Here is a 21,048-nt window from a genome sequence, read left to right as displayed (position 1 = left end):
TATGAAACTGAACCCCTATCTTATGCCATATAAAAAATCAACTCAAAATGCATTAAAGACCTGAATGTAAGACCTGAAACCATAAAATTCCTAGAAGAAATGATAGGTGGTAAGCTCCTCGACATTGGTTTTAACAATGAATTTTTGGATTTGACATCAAAAGCAACACAACAAAAACAAAAATAATCAGGTGGGACTACACCAAACTAAAAATGGGTAAAGGAACTGAATAGACATTTTTGCAAAGAAGACATATAAATGGCCAACAGTTACTTGAAAAATCCTCAACACCACTAGTCATTATGGAAAAGCAAATCAAAACCACCATGAGATATCACCTCACATCTTTTAAGATGGCTATTATAAAAAAGACAAGAAATAACAAGTGTTGACAAGGATGTAGAAAAAAGGGGAATACCTGTGCATTGTTGGTGGGAATGCAATTTGGTACAGCTACTATGGAAAACAGTATGGGGGTTTCTCAAAAAATTAAAAATAGAATTACCATATGATCCAGCAATTCCACTTCTGAGAATATATTCAAAGGAAATAAAAACAGGATATCAACAAAATATCTGCATTGTTATGTTCACTGCAGCATTATTCACAAGAGCCAAGTTATGGAAACAACCTAGGTGTCCATCAGTGGATGAATGGATAAAGAAGATGTGAGATATATACACAGTATGTGTTTAATATGGGTATCCATATATATAAAATGGAATATTACTCAGCCATGAGAAAGAAGGAAATTCTACCCTTTGCCCCTACATGAATGAACCTTGAAGACATTATGCTAAGTGTAATAAGCCAGACCAAGAAAGACAATACTGCATAGTATCACTTCAATGGGGAATTAAAAGAAAAAAATCAGCCTCACGGAAAAAAGAGTAGAAAAGATTGATTGATTGATTGATTGCCAGAGGCTGGGGGTTGGTGGAAATAAGCAGAGGTTGGTAAAAGAGTACTAACTTTCAGCTATAAGGTGAATAAGGTCTGAGGATCTAATGTAAAATATGGTGACTATAGTTGACAACACTGTATTATACGATTGAACATTGCTAATAATAGAGTAGAACTTAAGTGTTCTTACCAAAACAATAAATAAATAACTATGTGAGGTTATGGACGTGTGAATTAACTAGATGACAGGAATCCTCTCACGACGTATCATTATATCAAATCACCAAGATGTACACTTTAAATATCTTACAATTTTATTCATCAATTATGCCTCAATAAAGCTGAAAAAAGAAGAAGAATGTGAGGCATGTTGCTACCTACTTGCAAACTTCTCTAGTAAATTGTTGAAGCAGCTGCACACCAGGAAGTGTGGGCCAAAGAAGCAAAATTCAGCACTTCTCTAACTGTGGATGTTTTCAGACAACTTCTTAGCTTCCTGGAACTCATAGACCCCAAAAGTGAGATGATTTGGTGAGCTCATAAGAATAAACAAAGTTTTAGCAGAAACTGAGTATCAAAGTTTTTCAAAGCATCTGAAACTCCCTTTGTAAAATTCTCACATGTAGACATTTCATAAATAAAAGATGCTAAGGATACTCCCTTGAGTAACTCAAAGTTATTATGATAATATAACACAAGGAATACTTCACGCTGATTTTAGGTACCTTTTTTTTTTTTTTTTTTTTGCGGTACGCGGGCCTCTCACTGTTGTGGCCTCTCCTGTTGCGGAGCACAGGCTCCGGACGTGCAGGCCCAGCGGCCATGGCTCACGGGCCCAGCCGCTCCGCGGCATGTGGGATCTTCCCGGACCGGGGCACGAACCCGTGTCCCCTGCATCGGCAGGCGGACTCTCAACCACTGCGCCACCCAGGAAGCCCTTTTAGGTACTTTTTAATCATAGAAGGGATTTCAGAAATTTTTTGCATCAGTGAGAATGCTTGAGTAAATCACTCGTGTGAATTAACATGTCACGGCAGAGAAGCAGACTCCCGATATAACAGATTGAAGGGACCAGGAGGGAGGACAAAATCCTCCTTGGAGGATTTGACATCTTAATTTTTCAGTAGACCCTGTGACTTAGGTGTCCACATTCTACTTGAGGTAATGTAGTTAAATATTGGTAACCAAGCTACTTTGGTTTTCCCATCACCATAACTTCTAGACCATGTCTGATACAAGAGTCCTGTGTTGTTGCTGCTGCTACTACTAGTACTAACAGTTAATGTATGTCACAACTTTGGTTTTTAAAGTATTTATGTAAATAATCTCCCCCCCTCAATTTTCCAAAATAGAAGTGGAAGTGATATATAAGATAACCAAATCTGAAGATATACACACTTAACACTCATGCTGCCATTTCTTTTCCCACACCAAAGGTAGACATTACTAATCAATCCTTCTTACTAAGCATAGATTTCCCTCAGAGTCTTTCTCAATTTTTAGTAGATGTGTAGGCATCCACTATCAATCTCTCGTAGTTAGCATTATAAGAAGTATATTTGCTATTTGGGATGGAGCACAACCTATCTTTTTACAGATAAAGAAATGCTCACAAAGGGATTGTACAGCAAATCTGTGGCAGAGTTAGGGCAACAGTATGTCTCAGCTGCCCACAGTATATCTCACCGGCCAGTGCTCTTTCTACAGCCCCACCTGTAGTTTGCCAGAATATGCCACCCAAATGACTAATCAGATTCTGGTTTCAAAATTTAAAAGCTAACAATGACTTTTAAATGTCATTATTCAGAAAGCTATTCTAAGAAAGAGACTTTGGTCCAATATATTTACTACCTCAGCTGGCCACCATTCTTTACACAGCAAGTATAATCAGTTATCCCTGGGGGGCAGATGATGATTTCAGCAGTTGGCGAAATACATGCATTTATAAAGACTGCTAGTACGTTCACATCCTACAAAAGTGCACACAGTCAATCTCAGAACGTCACCAGCCCTTCAAATAGAAGGATTCTAGCTACGTGGGAGGGGTAGCTAATCAAAGTCAGCTACGACTAATAAACATGAATAAGAAGAGCCCAAGAGAAGGACAGATGCTGGTGAGTACTTCTTACCATTTTAGACAACTCAGAATTCTAACCATTCTGCTAAAAACAGACAATGGACTCATTGCTGTTGTTTTACCGATGAACTATTCTCTCTGCTTTTTCCCAAAAGGCACCCTGGCAAACTTTGCTTAGTAAATATTGACACCTGTAAACCAAGCTGGCTAATGCCGTTGGCTCCCCAGCTATCTTCCCATCTGTTGCCTGAGAATTTTAAGCTACGTATTTGGGGACTCTTGCTCTCCTTCCATTGTGAACTGTAAAAAACGCTACCCAGAAACTAATCCGAAAGCCACATGGCCCTAGAGGGGCCTGGGGTAAGTTAAGGGAAATGTAGTCTAATATGTAAAATGCGTATCCCACTGGCCTCCTCGGCCACCCCGTCTTTAGTTAACAGCATGCCGGGGTAATCTGCTTAGTTACCAAGTGGGGCTTTTTTCCCTCTTCCCCATGAGATCACCCAGACCACGATCAAAGCCCAAACACACTCTCTGCCAGCTCTATTGTTCCCCAGAGTGGGATTAATGACTAATTATGTCAGGTCACTCATCCAGATGGCCTCTCAGATGTTCCTTTGTCATTGTCTGACCTTCCATATGCCCCTTTGACCTTGAGGTTTATTTCCATGGAAACATGAAGCCTCAGTTTCCTTGCTGAGACTGCCAAGAACTGGCCAAAAGGAGGGATATGGGATAATCTACCCACACTTTGTATTCTGCTTCCATCTCATGCCTTGTTAAATCCAATGAATAGATAAAAAATGCTATCTGGTCCCAGCTGAGTGATGACCATGGTCATGATTCTATGTTACATGCTATGTTTTTTAAATTAGCAGACAGCTTTGTACATGGAAACGTGCATTCAATTTGAAGAACATCAATGGCCATAATGTGATCTTTTTATCTCATTAATGTTAAGCAAGGGTAATAGAATGGAATTACAAAATATCACTGTGAAAGGAATACAATTCAGAGAATTATAGATATCCCCCATTAAAGCCCTAGAGATGTTTGGATAAGTCAACTTGTTCAGTTTCATAAATTAAAGATTTCTTTACTTACTACCTTTTCTGGGGTTTAAATTCTAGCCTCAGATGTTGATCTTAATCTGGAGAAGGATTTTAAAGTGGTTAGTAAAATGGAGAAATTTCCTCAAAACTACCAAATAAGTAAATAAAAATAGAATAGGAGACTGACTCATGAACTCAATTATATAAAAGAGGTTGAATATGTATTTGCATGGGATGAAATGTATTTCCCTTTGCAGTTTAAAGAAGACGAAAGAATAATTCAACTGTCTAAAATGTGGAGGCTAATTCACCTCTCCCGAGTTCATCCAAGAATGAAATGTCTCTCTGCTCTATGCAAGCACAGAGCTCTCACGGGGAATGCAAACAGAGTGGGAAGTATTCACACCTGCCCAAGTTTCCCTGGCAGGGTGGTGATTTATCAATCTCCTCTCACTAATGGTCAGGAAGCTGCAGACTCCAGCTGAGAGTTATCAGTTTTCTTAAGAAATTTAAAGAGCTAGGTGAAAGAAAGGATTGTGTTCCTTGCATTGTTGTTTATGGGCCATTTTGCCTTCTGAACCCAGAAAGGAAGACTTGGGTCAAAAGGAAGATCTCACCCTGGTTAATGGCATCCAATCCCTTCCAGCCCCCTCTCCCAGAGCTCGAAGGCCCTTTGGAAGCAGCGATGGTACCTTGCTCACTACTTACTCTGGCATCTCCAGTACTTCCATGCCCAGCACAGTGCCTGGAGTAATCTAGGTTTCTAAAAACTTTGCTGAATGAATGAACATTAGTGCCAATTTATGTGTACCAGAAAGCTTGACCTTGCTCTCCTTTTGTTTTCTTCCAATAATACTGTCAGGAATTGTTTATTTAAAACACCTCTCTGTGTATGCAAATTCAGCCTCAAGGAACACAAATTCAATAAACAGTGAAATCCTTTCCTTTCACTGAGAGAGACAATTTTATTTAAAGAATGATAACTACACAGTAGACTTCCACAAAGCGTAAAAGGACAGCATGTTCCTAATCATTTGAGAATGTGGCCAGAAAACTCCTGTCACATTTCAGGCAGTGTTCTAGGCCTTTTGCAATGGCTCCATTCCACATGAGATACTAACTGCATCTTCTGGGCTAGCCACAACACCCGCAGATGAAGATTCTCTCCTTTCTCAAAATGGCATTGCTCAGAGACACGGCAAACTGATAGCCCACAAGGTGGACAAGGAGGGGTGGCAGGTGACCTGTGGACAGTAGTAGCTATAAATCTGCCACCTTCCAGATTTTGCGTTAGTGTAATTTAGTGGTTTTTATTATCTCCATTTGCAGAAGACAAATGTTTTCCTAGGAACAAATCTATGTAAATAATCTTTTAAATTTCTAAAAAATGCTTTGTCATTCATAAGATTTACAGACAGAATCATCTTAATTAGCAACATATCCCAAATGTTGACATTCTATCTCAGTAGAAATATGAACCAAACATAAATTCAAACCTTCCATTAACCAAGGCTCATCAACAACATCGTCTGACACTTGTCTTGGTCCCAGTTTCCTCATCTGCAAATCACAATAATGTGCCCCGTAAGTCCTTGCAATAACAATGAGTTAAAATAATTTTCCCAGCAGGAGGGACTTGGGATTCTCACAGGCTGGAACTCAAACTCTCACGGTTGCCTACAAGATTCATGAGAGTCAGCTAGTATATTAGAATATTGCATCAAAGGGGAAATTACTGTATCAGGGAACTGGAGATCAGTGTCATCCAAGTACTGCTTGTTTGATTTTTATGGTCCTTGTAAATTGCCTTGTAAGTAATTTTATACCAATGAAAAAACATTTGTTAAGTGTCTGCAATGTGCTAGGTCCTGGCTTAGTTTCTGGAGATAAAATAATGATGTCCTCAAATTGCTCTTAGCCCAGTAAGGAGACTGAGGAGTAAACCCAGAGTGACTCGGGAAGGCAAAGGACAGCTTCCTGGAGGAGGTGACGTCTAAATAAGGGCAGACCTAGAAAACAGGGGAAGAGTGAAGAAAAGTAGCCAGGTAGAGGGAACAATTTATGCCAGGTCCTCTGGGGAAAAATGGACAGGCCAAATTCAGAGATCTGCAAGTAGTCCAGTATGACTGAGGTTGGGTATGAGGATGAGGCTGCAGAGAAGAGTGGGAGCCCCATCTTCAAAGGCCTCATATACCGTGTCAGGGAATCTTCAGCACAGAGGCATCCAAGCAGACACTGCCAGGAGATCCACTGTGAACTCTATCCTTGGGTGGCTATGCCTTGGACTTCTGGCTGGAGTTCAAGGGAAGGATTCCAGTCCAGAGAAAGGAACGACCAGGACAAGCCAGGGCCCCAGTCCTGGAAGGACTAGATTGGTAGACAATCCAGGCAGAACTTGGGCCCTGGGAACAAGAGGGTGAAAATTATCACAAGGGGACTGGTTTTAGACACAAGGGAGAAACCCAGAAGTCTCTCGTTCTCCCAGACAAGCATTGGAGGTAACTGGGAGCAAAGTTTCACTGTGCCATTCTAGAGTATCTTAAATCTCCTCTTTCTAGAGAGAGGGATTGGGTAGGGTTGGAGGGGCCAGGCTAAACCTTTAAGAAGGAAGAGGCCTGGGTTGTAGAAAGAGGAGAGAGGCAGAGGCAAGAATTAGGTAGGTCTTTCTCTCGCAGCTATGTGAGACTGTGGATCTGGAGTTGGTTAGCTATGTGGCTTTGAGAAAATTTCCTTCTTATTCTCTCTGAACATTCATTTCCTCAACTATAAAATGAGAAAAATGATGTTAACAATCCTCGCTGGATTGTTGAGTAAATTAGAAATAATAGAAGCCAAATACCTGGCATCTACAAGGCACTTCGTGATGGTAGTAAATAAGTAGTAGCTTTTATTAAGAGGGTGTATAGACCTTAATGTAGCTGTGGGAGACACGCATTAGCCACAACAGGGAATAACTAACAATTATCTTTGCACTTACTTTATCTGGATCTCTTTCATAGTGTTTTCATTCCACTTAGCATTAGTAATTACGCAAATATTATGATAATTCAGTTATCAGTATGTTTTATATTATGATTTATCCACTTTAGTATCCCCTGGGGTGGCTATTACAGCTTTACATGGGATGTGTGCCTAGTAAATAATTGTTGAATGACTAAATAGCCCCTTTGGGGATAAAATATGAATCACAGGGCCACTCCTAAAAGTTGCTTAAGTTATTTGTAGTTAAGTATTTATTCCTCCACTTAATTCAACACTTATTTATTGAGTACAAATTTTGTACCAGGCATTGTTCCAAGCCACGCCATCCATCACCAATCCCTAATTGTTTCAGCAAAGCGGTCAGGATTTGTTTTTATTTTGTTTTGCTTTTCATTAATGCCGTGGTTCCAAGGAAAGATCAGTTTTTGGATTCTGTCAGCGTGCATTTGTCAGAAGCAGCCACAAACGTATCCCTCATCTTAGCTGTTTGAAAGGAAAGAAATAAAGAATGAGAAAGTCTCCCCATGGTGCTGTCATATGAACCCAGATGGCATGAGAAACCAGCAATGGAGATAACCCATGACAACTGCCAGCCAGTGGACCCCTCCCAGTGCACAGCCATTGACTCTGTGTCCGAGTATTATCTTTGCTTTAGATTTTTACAATTTGCTCCATTAGAAGCTCAGGACATAGCCCAGAATAACTGTTTAATGAACTGACTTTTCAAAGGGTCAGTACAAGGGCAGGAGGCCCTATAAGACATTGAGAGACCTACATTTCATTCCACTTTAAAATGAAGACATCTTTCTTGAGTGAGGGAAAGAAATCTTGAAAAAGAATTCTTTTAGATTTAACAAAATTTTATAAACATATTCTCATTAGCAAGGTAAAAATTACATAGGTAAATACTACTTTAATAATAAATTTACTAAGTTTAAGAATAATATGAAGTATCCAGGATGATTTTATGTTTGGTACAGTAAGTAAAGTACCAAAGGAAATATAATTACATCTTGCTGAGGCATCACTCTTATTCGTCTATTTTCCCATCTTGGACAGCAGAGTAACTTTCAGCTCTCCTCAGCTACTCAGACTCTTATTTGGCACTTTATTTGATCTGCTGTCTAATCTAAATAAACAGATTAACTCGTACTTGAGAGAAGAGGAGATGGAGAAACAGCAGAGAGAATGATTCAAAAGTAAGCTTCAAACATACAAATGGGATAGTTCCTTTATGAAAACATTTCTATTCATAGCTTTGCTAAAGCTCATGTGCAAAAATACTAAAATTCAATATGGTAAGTTTCTAGCTGCTGTGTATGTAATCAACTTACTGACGTGATATCCGTCACAACAATTACAGATACCCAACAAAATCCACTTTAGGCTGGATTTCTGTTTAACAGAGTCTGCCTCTTCGGCATAGAAGTGATTAACAACCTAATTCTGAGTATTTCTTGACTTCTGAAGTTATTTTTTTCAAGATATCAGGTTTTACTAGTAAAAGAGAAATGCCATGTTTTAATAATAATTATTTTTGTGAAATATAAGCATATGATAGAAGAGAAGAAATGTATGAATGAATGGTAGTCAAAGCCTCAAGTAGAAAAGAATCTGTGAATTTAATATTCTATCCCCCAGAGATAGGGAACACATGACTAGCCTGTTTAAGAGAAGCAGCTTGATAAATTCTACCACAATTAGTGTTACAGGAAAAAAAATTCTAATGTAAAAAGAAGTGAAATTGGGCTTCCCTGGTGGCGCAGTGGTTGAGAGTCCGCCTGCCGATGCAGGGGACACGGGTTCGTGCCTCGGTCCGGGAGGATCCCACATGCCGTGGAGCGGCTGGGCCCGTGAGCCATGGCCGCTGAGCCTGCGCGTCTGGAGCCTGTGCTCCGCAACAGGAGAGGCCACAACAGTGAGAGGCCCGCGTACCGCAAAAAAAAAAAAAAGAAGTGAAATTCTGAAGCAAAAGAATTATAAGCTGGACATAATTGATTCTTTGGCAAATCTGTTATCGCATCCTTCATTTAAATACGCAAAACTTCCATATAATTTTTTCTTTCAGGAATAAAGATAGCAGACGTAATTAGCTCTTGAGCACCAGGACATTTTACGTACTTACGTACTTTATAACAGGGGTCTCCAACCCCCGGGGCCACGGACTGGTACCACTCCTCATCATCCCCCATCTACGCTCGCATTACTGCCTGAACCATCCCTCCACCCCGCCGCACCCCCGGTCTGTGGAAAAAGTGTCTTCCACAGAAAAGGTCCCTGGTGCCAAAAAGGTTGGGGACCGCTGCTTTACAGGACAAAAAAATGTGTTGCAATTTGAGATGTGCTTATGAAAGGATAGCTCTTTCCCTACCACCTCCTTGCCCCTGCTACTTAAGTCACATCTGCTTTTCTTACTAAAGAAATAAGCCCGTGGAACAAGGGAGCTTATGCAGCTGAGGAGGAAAACTGCATTCCTTTTTGTCTGGTGCATCATCAACTAACCTGTCAGCTACATTCCAAACGCAGAATCTTTATTTTGCCTGATGATTCTAGGAGGCAGAAAGCACAGCTTGGCTGACTGATCCCAGGTGGAGTCTGAAGTGCTGACAGCAAGAGAACTAATGTTTAGATTTATAAACTGAGTGAAGTTGATGTGGAAATCATTGCAAATGAATAAATATAGAGTCTTGCATTATCATTTTTATCAGCTCACTTTGCTCACTATAACCCTTTCTATGTAATTACTTGCAATGAATGTAAGCTGTACCTACAGCAGACATATGTACCTACAACTGCCACATGTGTATGAAATATGTAGCCTCTTGAAGGGAAAGAAACACACCAATTTATTCAGCATACAGATTGCAAATATGAAAGGCAAGCCAGCATCCTATGTAATAGGGAAGAAAGAGTCCATGGCTTGTATAATTCATATCCTTAAATGAGTCAAGGAGTATTCATACCCAGGAATGAAGATAAAACCGGTATTTTATTGATGACATTATATAAATGTTAAAATGTATATATTTTATATACTAAAAAAGGAAGATAAATAAAAGCTAAATCAAAGAAAAAAATGGGTTGTTGGTAGAGCACTCTGTCTTTCATATTGACTGGAGTATATAGTAAGCTGAGCTACTGAAATTACATTGAAATAATTATTAAAGGTGAATACATTTGAGCAAAAATATGTATTTACTAATATTAATAGGTTTTATCTATTGATGGCTATTAATCTTACCCTTTATCTGTATCTTTTGTTTCCATGAGTTAATATATACTTTATGCATACAAACATTTCGTTATGAATAGTTTTGTATTTTTATGCCTGGATGAAGCCACTGGTGGCCAGACTTCACTAAAAATCCTTTTGGTGTGAAAACAGAATCCAGCTACAGAGGACACCACCACTCAGATGCCTTTGGATCTCTACCATCCACAATGTGCCCATTTTTGATGCTCTCCCTTGGCGATGGCTGATTTGCAATGTCATGGCCAGAGTGCATGATGGCATGTCGACTGCAGTTAGGGGTGAATGCTAAGCATCCCTAACTTTTCTGAAGAGGCTGGTTTTAGGTTGCTTGAAGGTACATCCAAGGGTACATTTTGCACTATCAACACTAAATGCATACATAAATGTATGAGTAAAAAATCATTTCTTCCTTCTAATGCATAGAAATAGTAAGCTGTGGGCGTTCCCTGATGGTCTAGTGGTTAGGATTCTGGGCTTTCACTGCCGTGGCCTGGGTTCAATCCCTGGTCAGGGATCTGAGATCCTACAAGCTGCACGGTATGGCAAGAAAGGAAGGAAGGAAGGGAGGGAGGGAGGGAGGGAGGGAGGAAGGAAGGAAGGAAGGGAAAGCAGGAAAGCAGTAATATCTATAACAATTTCAATATAAAATTCCATAACTCAGCTAGGATAACATAAAGTTTTATAGATAGATAACACCTTGTATATGAAGTACATATTCTTTATCCTGGCATATTATCAAAGATTCTTAATACATGAAAGCTATAAAAGAAATTTATAGCTCTCCCTACTTTAATTAAGTAAAACAAAATGCAAGTTGTTTTTGGGGGCATCGCTTGAGTTTTTTATTTAACTTTCTTATAGGTAATACTATTCTATACTTCAAATATAATGTTTCACCAAAGTTTGTACTTACTAAGAAACTGTAATTACCAACAATGTATTACTATGAATAACATTATAAATTATTTATTTGAAAGTGACACAGTAATTAATATTCACTTTTTTGGATAATGAGAATATTTTTGTAATTTCTCTTCCCTGGTTTTCAAACTATATAACCCAACAGGATTTCATGCTGTTGTGTCAAAAAAAAAAAATATGTGATATCTTAAAGGTTTTTTCGATTCCATAAAACCAAGTTGAATGGATCCAACATTTATTTTAGCCAGTTCAATCTGGGGCTAGACCAAACTCTGGAAAGACTACTGAAAAAAAAAATTGATTCAGTGGGTCACTCCCACGTTCTGTCTGATTCTACAGAGATGTATCCAAGACAGATTAGGGATGCAGTACATAGTGAAATGTAGTGGAAAAAAGCACTGCTACTAGCCCGAGAGGGAAAACATCACAAAGTTTTCCTCCAAGTTTATTTAAGAATGTGACTTTTGACAGACACTTAAGCTTTCAGCGTCTTGGTTAAAATATATAAATAAGAAAAATAAATCTTAAAATGCAAGACTACAGGATGGTCAGTTTAGAGTAGTAAGTAAAACTGCTATATAAACTGCAGGTGCTATCTGCTTCAAAGAAATGGTATTTATCACAATCATTCAATAATATTCATATATTAATGAAACTCTTGCTCCCCTAAAAGGCCATGGCAAAAAGTATAAATGGGATACAAAAACATTAGAAAACTCAGAACTAACTGACCAATGGCATGTCTTTAAAGGACACTGGTTTGGGGATTACAGCCCTAACCCCTGAGACAGACATTAGCCATTATCATGGCAGCCTACGTAGACAGTCATTGATCAAGGGCTGAAATAACCACAACTTCTATTGAGGATGTGAGGCTTGGTTTTGAGTAAAATGAGACCAATCACAGAGCCCGGCACATAATTACTCAGTAAATATTTACTGAATTAAGGTTAAGAAGTGAAAGTTGTCATTCCTCTTACTGTGGCCTCCCAATGCAGTAGGAGAGGTTTCTAGTAGGCAGAGAACACCTGTGTGAACTGTAAACCTTACTCAGGAAAGCTGACTGAGGTCAGCATGACTAGTTCAAGTTCTTATTCAGCATTCCCTTCAAACCTCACTCCCAGGCAGCCATGGGAAGCATGGGAATGAAAAATAATTTCCTCCAGCCTGAGCCCCAGAAGAAGGAGGAAAAACACAACATGCACTTTGGCAGGTGACTGCTTCCTTCCTCTGCTCAAGAAGCCCGAAGGAGACATACGAAGGTCAGAGATATCTCTGTGGGTTATTCCTTAACTAATACGTTTTAAAGTTGTGGTAAACTCTGGATAACATAAAATTTACCATTTTAGCCATTTTTAAGCATACAGTTCAGTGACAATAAGAACATTCACACTGTTGTGCAACCATCCCCACCATCCATCTCTAGAACTTTTTCCCATATTCCCAAGTGGAAACTCTGTACCCATTAGACAATAATTCCCCATTTCCCCCTTCTCCCAACCTCAGGCACCACCATTTTACTTTCTGTATCTATGAATTTGCTCCGGACACCTCATATATAAGTATTTAGAATCATACAATGTTTGTCTTTTGTGATTGGCTTATTTCACTTAGCATAATGTCCTCAAGGTTCACCCATGTTGCAGCCTGCCTCAGAGTTCCTTTCTGAAGACTGAATAATATCCCGTTGTATTATATACCATATTTTGTTTATCCATTCATTCATCGATAGATACCTGAGTTGCTTATACCTTTTGGCTATTGTGAATAATGCTGCTATGAATGTGGGTGTACAAATATCTGTTCAAGTCTCTGCTTTCAATTCTTTTGGATCTATACCCAGAAATGGGATTGCTGGATCACGTGTTAATCCTATTTTCTATATTCCATAGTGACTATACCATTTTACATTCCCACCAGCAGTGCACAAGGGTTCCAGTTTCTCCACATACTTTCCAACACTTATTTTCTATGTTTTTAATAGTAGCCATCCTAATGGATGTGAAGACCCCTACCTAGTATTAATATTTTGTAGTGTTTTTCTTATCAGAGCCACTTCCCTTCCTGTAAGCCACGTCACGCATACATGCTTCAGCGAACCACTCATTCCTACCTTTTTGTCTTGATTAATCAACAGTCCTGCACAGGATAACACTTGAGCTATCTACTGGAACCAAGTCATAGTCTAGCCCACTGGAGCTTTCAAGAACGTAAGCACTTTGGGGAAGATGAATCTTCTCATGAAGATGAATTTCATTCTCATACTGATGTGGGCCACATCAGGCTGTATAAGGTTTAGCTAGAGCCAAAGGAAACAGATTCTGAAACATAACTATCTTCAAACTGTTGAGAAATATCACATTAAGTCTTCAGTATTCACTGTCATTAAACCTAACAAGGAAGAGGTAAAGTGAGACAGTTTAGAAAACAAACAGATATTTTTATTTTAAAGAAAAGTATTACTTAGAAGATATATATATACTTTAGATGATGTTCAGGTTGTAAGAGATTCTAATGATTACATTTATCAAGTCACTTAAGATGTTGTTTTCTTCCCCAAGCAAAACAATCACAAATTCCCAAACGAGTTATTGACCATTGGCAAATTTCTTTTTTGCCTGTTGTCATTCTCCCTTCATTCTCAGTTCTTCCTGCAAAAGAGCATATTACAGAATCAGACACAGTGACAAGCAAGAACCTTGTCCTCCAATGCTTTCTATCTTAAATAATTTTAATCATTATCACCCAGAGCCACACAGCTGGTTCTTCTTGGAGAAATATTTATGACATTATTTAAAGCTTCAAATTAATAACACTACAGAGGAGAGTAGAATCATGTCAGAGGCATTAACCAGTAACATCGCAATAAGGGTTTTATAGCACTATAGTCACCTGTCTTACATTTATGAGATGCAGAATATTCTTTAACTCTGTTTAAGGATTTTGGTGAACATGTGATTAATTAGAGTGGCTTTTACTGCAGGTTCAAAGTACATTGCTTCTTACCATGAATGTAATCACTGATGGCTTGTAGCATAGACTATTATATCATTACACCATGTGCCACTGTAGTTTAGGCTGCATGAGATGCCAAAGATTTGTCATTTATTTACAAAATCTCACCAATGGTAAAGTGGTGGGTAGATTCTACCAACAATAAATGTGATGACTTCATAGTTTCCTGTACTGCCATATTTAAACGGAGTTAAGCTCTTGCACTGTAGATTGCTAGCTTCCTGTACGTTATGCTTTGGTAGGCACAGAAAAAAGGTACTTAAAAACGCAGACAGGGCTTGTGACACGAGGCACCACCACAGAGGAATGGATCTGAGAGGACTGTCATCACTGTGATCATTGACTATCAGCAGATGTATTCAAAAGGAACAATAGTTCTCATAGAAACATCATTAGGTATTCTTGATGGCATTGAACTTGGGTACAAAAACGAACATAGGAAGGTATAAACATTGAAACTCACCAAATGCGGGGCAAGTGGGAAAATCTGCCTACAGCACCCCTGAGGTCCTAGGCGTTTCAGCCTCAGGCAAATCAACCTTGGTTCACCTTGGCACTGACAGGGCTCCATCAGATATTACATCCCCTGCCTGTGCTTCTCTTATGCTGATTGACAGCCTCTCCCCTCCCGGCCCCCAGCTCCCTGGGCCAGGCCGCCTGTTTTGTCAGCTGCCGTCTGCCTCACCTCACCGAAGGCTCGGCTGCCACTCTGCATCCGGGCCCTGGGAGACCTCTCGAGTCTGCAAATAACACTGGAGAATTCAGACTAATCGGTTCAGCTTCCCTCAGGCAAAGGGAAAAAAAAGATTTCTTAAAAGGAAAAGGATTCAGAGAAAGTGAGCAAAGTCTTGCCTGGTCTCCACTTAGGGAATCAGAAAGAGCACAGTCAATTGAATAAATGGTTCACCTAATCATGGGGAAAGCAGGGAGGAAAAAAGCTCTGCTTTGTGGCTTTTTACTCTTGTGAGGTCGCTTATAGAATCGTGTAATAGAAATAAGTTCTGAAGGTTTAGGAAGTGGAAGTCATTTCCTTCATTCCTCCACGTCCTATGTCATGTAATTTTCTCTCTCGTTTTCTTTTTTGAAAGCGCACTTCTGCTGTTGGCCACAATCCTTCACGCTGTGCACTTGGTACATGCACACATGCACACACACGCACACACACACACACAGATGTCTCTCATTACTGACCCATTTTGAGGCTGAATTAGTTAAGATAGTAGCTTACCTTAAAACAAAAGTGTAAGTTGGGAAGACATCTACGGTTCTGATATAGATCAAGCACCATTAGATTCTGTCATGAAAGCGCTCTATATATCCAAACTAGGAATCCATTTACCAAGATTTTATTGGAGAATATGAGTGACTATTCTGGCGTTCTTTGTGTTTGCCCTTTCTGAAATTTACCTGGGTTTTCCTAAGAGTTCTCTAGGCTATTTTTTCTGGACTTCCCAAGCCCTCTTCCTCATGAGTGATACTTGCTTGGAAATCGGGTGTCCCAGTGCAACTGCTTGCTAATTGTAATTTAATTTGAATCTCACTTAAGAAAGCCTTTTCTTTGGCGGGGGAAGAAATCTTCAAGGAAAAAAAATACCTTCAGATCTTGATTTGTATAACTAACCCCTTGCACTTGGCGGATCATTAGATCTCACTAGTTTGTAATGCAATCAGAGTCAGCATTCTGCTCTTAAGGGCTGCTCTGTAATTTGCCTGTTAATATATTAGCACACAGCATTGATCAAATGGCTAATCCAATCACACGCTTGTTATTGATCCCTTATTGATTACCCAGCCTGGTGATCACTTTTGTTGGGTTCAGTCAATAGCAGATGCCCAGTAGCCTTTCACACACCTAATTAGCTTATGAAATAAACCAAACATTTTGCTTGGCCCCGAAGGCAAAGATCAATGGAAAGCTTTGGGGCTGAATTCAGATGATTTTTTCATCAACTTTTCTTCTTCTCTTCTGCAGCCACTCAAGTTCACATGAACACTCTCCCTCCGGTTTGAAGACATCTGAAAAGCAGCTGCCACGGCTGAGACACTGAAGCAGCTGGAAGCCATAAATCACGAGGGTGAGGGATTCTGGGTTGCACGTTGGCATGTGGTCTGTCAGGCCAGAAAAATAGAGACATAAAAGAGCCAAAGGTCGGAGGTATGTAGAGTTTAGAAGCCTGAACTTGTGCTATATTTCATGCAAGGAAACCTTGGCATTGGTGGTTCTTTCCAAATGCTCTTTCACTTTGCGGATACGGCACTTGGTTAGATCTTTACTCCTCTGAATGGGCTGAATTCAGCTTCCTGCTATTCACCCTGCTACTATTAACTTGATCATGTGCTTCCATGCCATCATGCAGGGGACCAATTCCTTCAAGGGAACCTGGACTAAATAAGAACTTTCCAGTTACATCAAAAATCCCTGACCCTTCTGAAACAATTTATGTTACCTTAAACTTTAAAATGAAAGCAATATTTGAGATGATTTGGTTGTTCCTTTCACATGACTCTAAAAACTATCCACTCCCCTGGGCCGAACCCTATTTCCCAATTTCCTTACCCCCCAGGCTGGACCTCATCATAGAGATATTTGCCCAGGGGCCTGAGTAATAACAGACCCGTTTATTGATTCAGAGCAGGAAAGTGAGAAGAATGGCTTTCCTGGAAACTACCAACAGCTACACAGTTAATTTTCCTGAGCAGTGTGTGGTAATGACCCCCAATGATGGGAAGTTCCAAGTTCCAAAACACAGCACCAGGCTGGTGGAGAGGGATCAATGTCTACTGGCAAAGTGAAGGTACATACAACTGAAGCATGATTCCAAAATCAATCCCAGAATGTTCCTGCCCAAACTGCCAATGTTAGAACAGAGAATTCACCAAATGTCTTTCAATTTAAAAAAGAAAAGCAATTTTCCAGATACCACAGTTGACTTATATACTCATGACAAATTTTCCTATGGATTTAGGAGAACAATGGATTTAAGGACAAAAATCAATCAATCAGTCAGAGAAACCTACCTACATGGTAGGGAAGACTAACTGTTCTTCTCCTTGTCAGGGCATATAGACACAAGTAATCTTTCCTTAGGAATCACCTAGACAATTTCACCAACTTTTCACCTTACATTGGAGATAAGATCTATGTTTACAATAAAAATGAAAGTTTACCTATTTGTAAAGGCTTTTTAACATTTTATTCTCCAAGTGATTTTTATTTAGAGTTGTTTTATTTGGGCTACTTGCTTTTTTGTTTGTTTCTATGTTAAACAAAAAAGTTATCAAAACCAGTGACATGTACCACCATACAGAATGATGACTTCACATTTAAAAATACCTATGCTCATTTATTTTCTTTTGTAGAACCAATTTATTTATTTGTAAATTAATCTGAGAAGTAGAGAAGAGGTAAATTTATCCAACGTAGCATGACTTAGCAGAGCTGAGATAAAACACAGATTCTACCTCTGGGAGAGATCATGGGATCAAAGCTATCTCCTTCCCTGAACAGATTGTAAAACTGATCTGAAGCAAAACTGAAGTTTGTGAGGTAGGTGGTGGGGCTCCTACACTCCTTTTCTAGGCTCTTGTCCCCTCACAGGTTCTCACCCCCAGGTCTTTACTGTTCTCCATATGGAACCAGGTAAATAGACAGTAATTGCTTAAGATCTAGAGCTAGGCTAGCTGGGTTCAAATTCCCACGCTGTCATTTACTGGGACGTTTTATTGTCTGCAGAAGGGGGGATAATTATAGAATCTACTTCATCATACTTTTATGAGAATTAAATGAATCAGTATATATAAAAGGCCTTAGGACTGTACCTGGCACCTGGTAAGCACTCTAGAAACTCTGGTTCTTCTGGCCACTATGATCCCCTCCTGCTATTTCTCCAACCCCTCATGTTACCCAGCTCAGGACCCCTTCAAGATAGATCATCCCCATCCAGTACCACCCACAGGTTTCAAATTATCTGACAGTTTATCTCAGAAACTCCACCTTAAGCAGTAGGACGTGGAAGAAAGAAATCTAATAAATACCTTTGCAGGTAAAGAAAAGATGACCTACAACAGTTCAACTTGTCATCCCATCCAGGGTTATTTGTATTTAAAAATAAGTTGCTCAGAGGCAAGAGTGAAGTCCCTTCACATTTCCAGATTTAACTCTATGGATTCAACTATTCAATGCCTGGTCTCAAACCTGAGCATTGTCAGTGGGTCAAATTTGACATCAGTGTGCTAGGTGGGGACATGGGGAGCTAGTTGGAGACAGCTACTGAGTGGACTTAGCAGACTGGATTGCCTTACTCGTCTTAACGCTGTGCCCCCATGAAAGATGGCCAACTACTGGAGATTTTGTTGGGAGTGAAGAGAAGGTAATGGTTGGAAGAAAGTGATGGATTTTCATTCCTCCAAAAGTAGTCTTATGGGGAGATTGCTGTATTTTGCCCAGACTGGGACAACCAGGTAGAAAAGACAGTCTTGTGAGCTTGCCACTGAGGTGTTCCTCTTTAAATGAGCCAGAGATGGTTTTGTACCTAGTTTCTCCCACACTGAAATGAAAATGGACATAAGCAAGTCATATATAATTATTAGTCTTCTTAACACTTAATTAGTGTAGCTAAAAAGAATAAATTATGTAATATCCTTCTGTGGGAAGCTGTAAAAATAGGACAGAGCACTACCTTTGGGTACTTTCATAGCTACAGTGTGCCTGAAAGATTTGTTTCTAGAGAGTTTTCCCCTCTGCTGTAAGTCTGTGGTTCTGTCATTTCAAGTTTTATTCTTCCAGTTTTTCATTCACTGCACTGGTGAATTCAAGCTAGGAAAAAAAAAAAAAAGCACACCATCTCTTACTACTATTTACAACATTTAATCGCCCAGCACTAGCAATAGTAAATTTATAAGGGTGTCTCATCTTGTAAAATAATCATAACCTGTCTACCACTGGAAATAGTTGCTGCTCCTTTGGTAAACTATACATTATTTCCCTCACATGTAAATAACATTCCCATTGGCCGTAATCTTCTAGAATATAAGAACTGCCAGTTATATATAAAAATATCAACAAACTTTAGTGAACCTATCAGAGCTAGCAGGATCATGAAAATCTGTTTTTCTGATTTGAAATCACCAAATATACTGTGAGTTCTCAACTGTTGTTTTAAACATAAAATAAATATACAGGATTTTTATTATTGTTTCTAAATTGGAGTTAGTTGTTTGTGAATATAACTACTGAAAAATTTTAATGAATTTGGTTAGTTTTAAATGTAGGCAATCACTTAAATGCACTCAAGAGAAATCAATAGACTTGATGAGAGTGTACGTTTAAAAAATATTAATAAGTAGTTGTAATCCCAATGTCAAAAATTATTACATTTTGTGTAAATATTTCTTTTAAAATGATATAATTTGCAGATGTGAAGCATATATGTTCAGTCTACTTAAGGATAATTGTAGCATTGAACAAAATAGTAATTATAAGAATGTATAAAATGCACATAGATACCAGTTTTCATATGATAACTCTAATCATTTAAAAAAAATTAAGTGTGTGAATGTCTTTCTCCTCCATAAATACAAATGGAAAGTAAATCATGAGATCTATGTGTATATTAACAACTAAAAAATGCTTTAATGCCTGGTTTGATTTTGGGCGGGGCAGGGAGAGGAGGTGATTTGTTTTATTATTAGTGAATTAGCTTTGGAGGTTAAAGGATGGAAGAGTATTTTAAACTATTAATTAAAACATAAAGAAATAAACATTCAAAAAAAATAAATGTTTCAAAAGTTAAATGTAAAATATATTTATTCATTTTAGTGACACCAAAATTGTAAGCAATATACCATTGTGTATTTAATAAGGTAAAAGCAAACACTTTCAAAGCAATGAAAGCTGGTTTAAATGAGCAAAACATACACTTGATGTTTATACGAATCAACTCTTTGATCAAATTGCAGATGTCTTCCAATCAATGAAATTCAAACACACTTCCTAAGTGAGTTCATTACAATGAATGTTTCATTAATTGTAACCTTGTTTTAGATATAATATAATATTTAGATATAATATGCTAATAAGGCGTTAACCTGTAAATTCTAGGTTCCTGCTGTAGTACTGTATTTCAAATATACTTTAAATTTTTAAGAAAGAAGTAAAGAAAGTTCTTGAAATGAGGCTGGAAACCAACTTGTATCCATCCATTGTGTTTGCTTTTAAAGAGCACACATTTTAACCAAGAAGGAGGTGACACACAACATCAGGTTTGCCAGACCAAAAGTTCATAAAAGTGACACTTGATCTGGCGACACTTTCTGGAAAAGTGATTTGGCAGTGAGGTCACAGTGTTTAATGTAGGGACCCTGGATGGTGACCTTTGTTCACCGACCTTCCACCATGGAGAGTATAGTTAAAGAGAGGGACGAGAGAGTGAACAAACAAGCTTTTTCCTATTTCCCTTTGTCATGCCCATCTAGGGGAAGGCAGAGCGGGAGAGAAGGAAAAGAGGGACAAATAGGGGGTCTAATTAGGTGCAAACTTTGGTCATCAGCCACTTCATTGTGGAAAGCCATCAAAGTAACAGGCGGATTACTAAAGAGTTTTGTTAATCCAAAAAATAGGAATTTGAAATTCGTCTTCTTGAGTCAATCAAGCAGTCTTACGTTTACATATGCATTCATCAAACTTCACCAAGTTATTTTTACTCTCTATAAAATAACTATTACATCTGTTAAATTACACAAAACATTTTACGTGCCCCCCAATCCAGAGCCAGTCGGCTACAGTAGTTTTCCCTCTGTTACAACTAAATTCTCTTTTCAAAAGAAAGAGGCAAAGGGCAAGAAAA

General features: G+C 38.8%; 1 long non-coding RNA gene across 1 annotated transcript in view; it reads left to right on the top strand.

Moving 5' to 3' along the window:
* LOC113611157 (uncharacterized) overlaps positions 1-19,032 on the top strand; it is a 35,129-nt gene extending 16,097 nt beyond the window's left edge. The window contains exon 2 of the long non-coding RNA XR_003429369.1: positions 16,176-19,032. This is a non-coding gene — a long non-coding RNA (uncharacterized LOC113611157). The remainder of the gene's footprint in view (positions 1-16,175) is intronic.
* The last annotated feature ends 2,016 nt before the right edge of the window (positions 19,033-21,048 follow it).

This window comes from Aethalodelphis obliquidens, unplaced genomic scaffold, assembly GCF_003676395.1.
Source record: "Aethalodelphis obliquidens isolate GAN/ISIS:26980383/991018 unplaced genomic scaffold, ASM367639v1 scaffold3, whole genome shotgun sequence".
NCBI lineage: Eukaryota > Metazoa > Chordata > Mammalia > Artiodactyla > Delphinidae > Aethalodelphis > Aethalodelphis obliquidens.
Note: the sequence above shows the minus strand (reverse complement) of the source record. Positions and strands in the feature narration are given on the sequence as shown.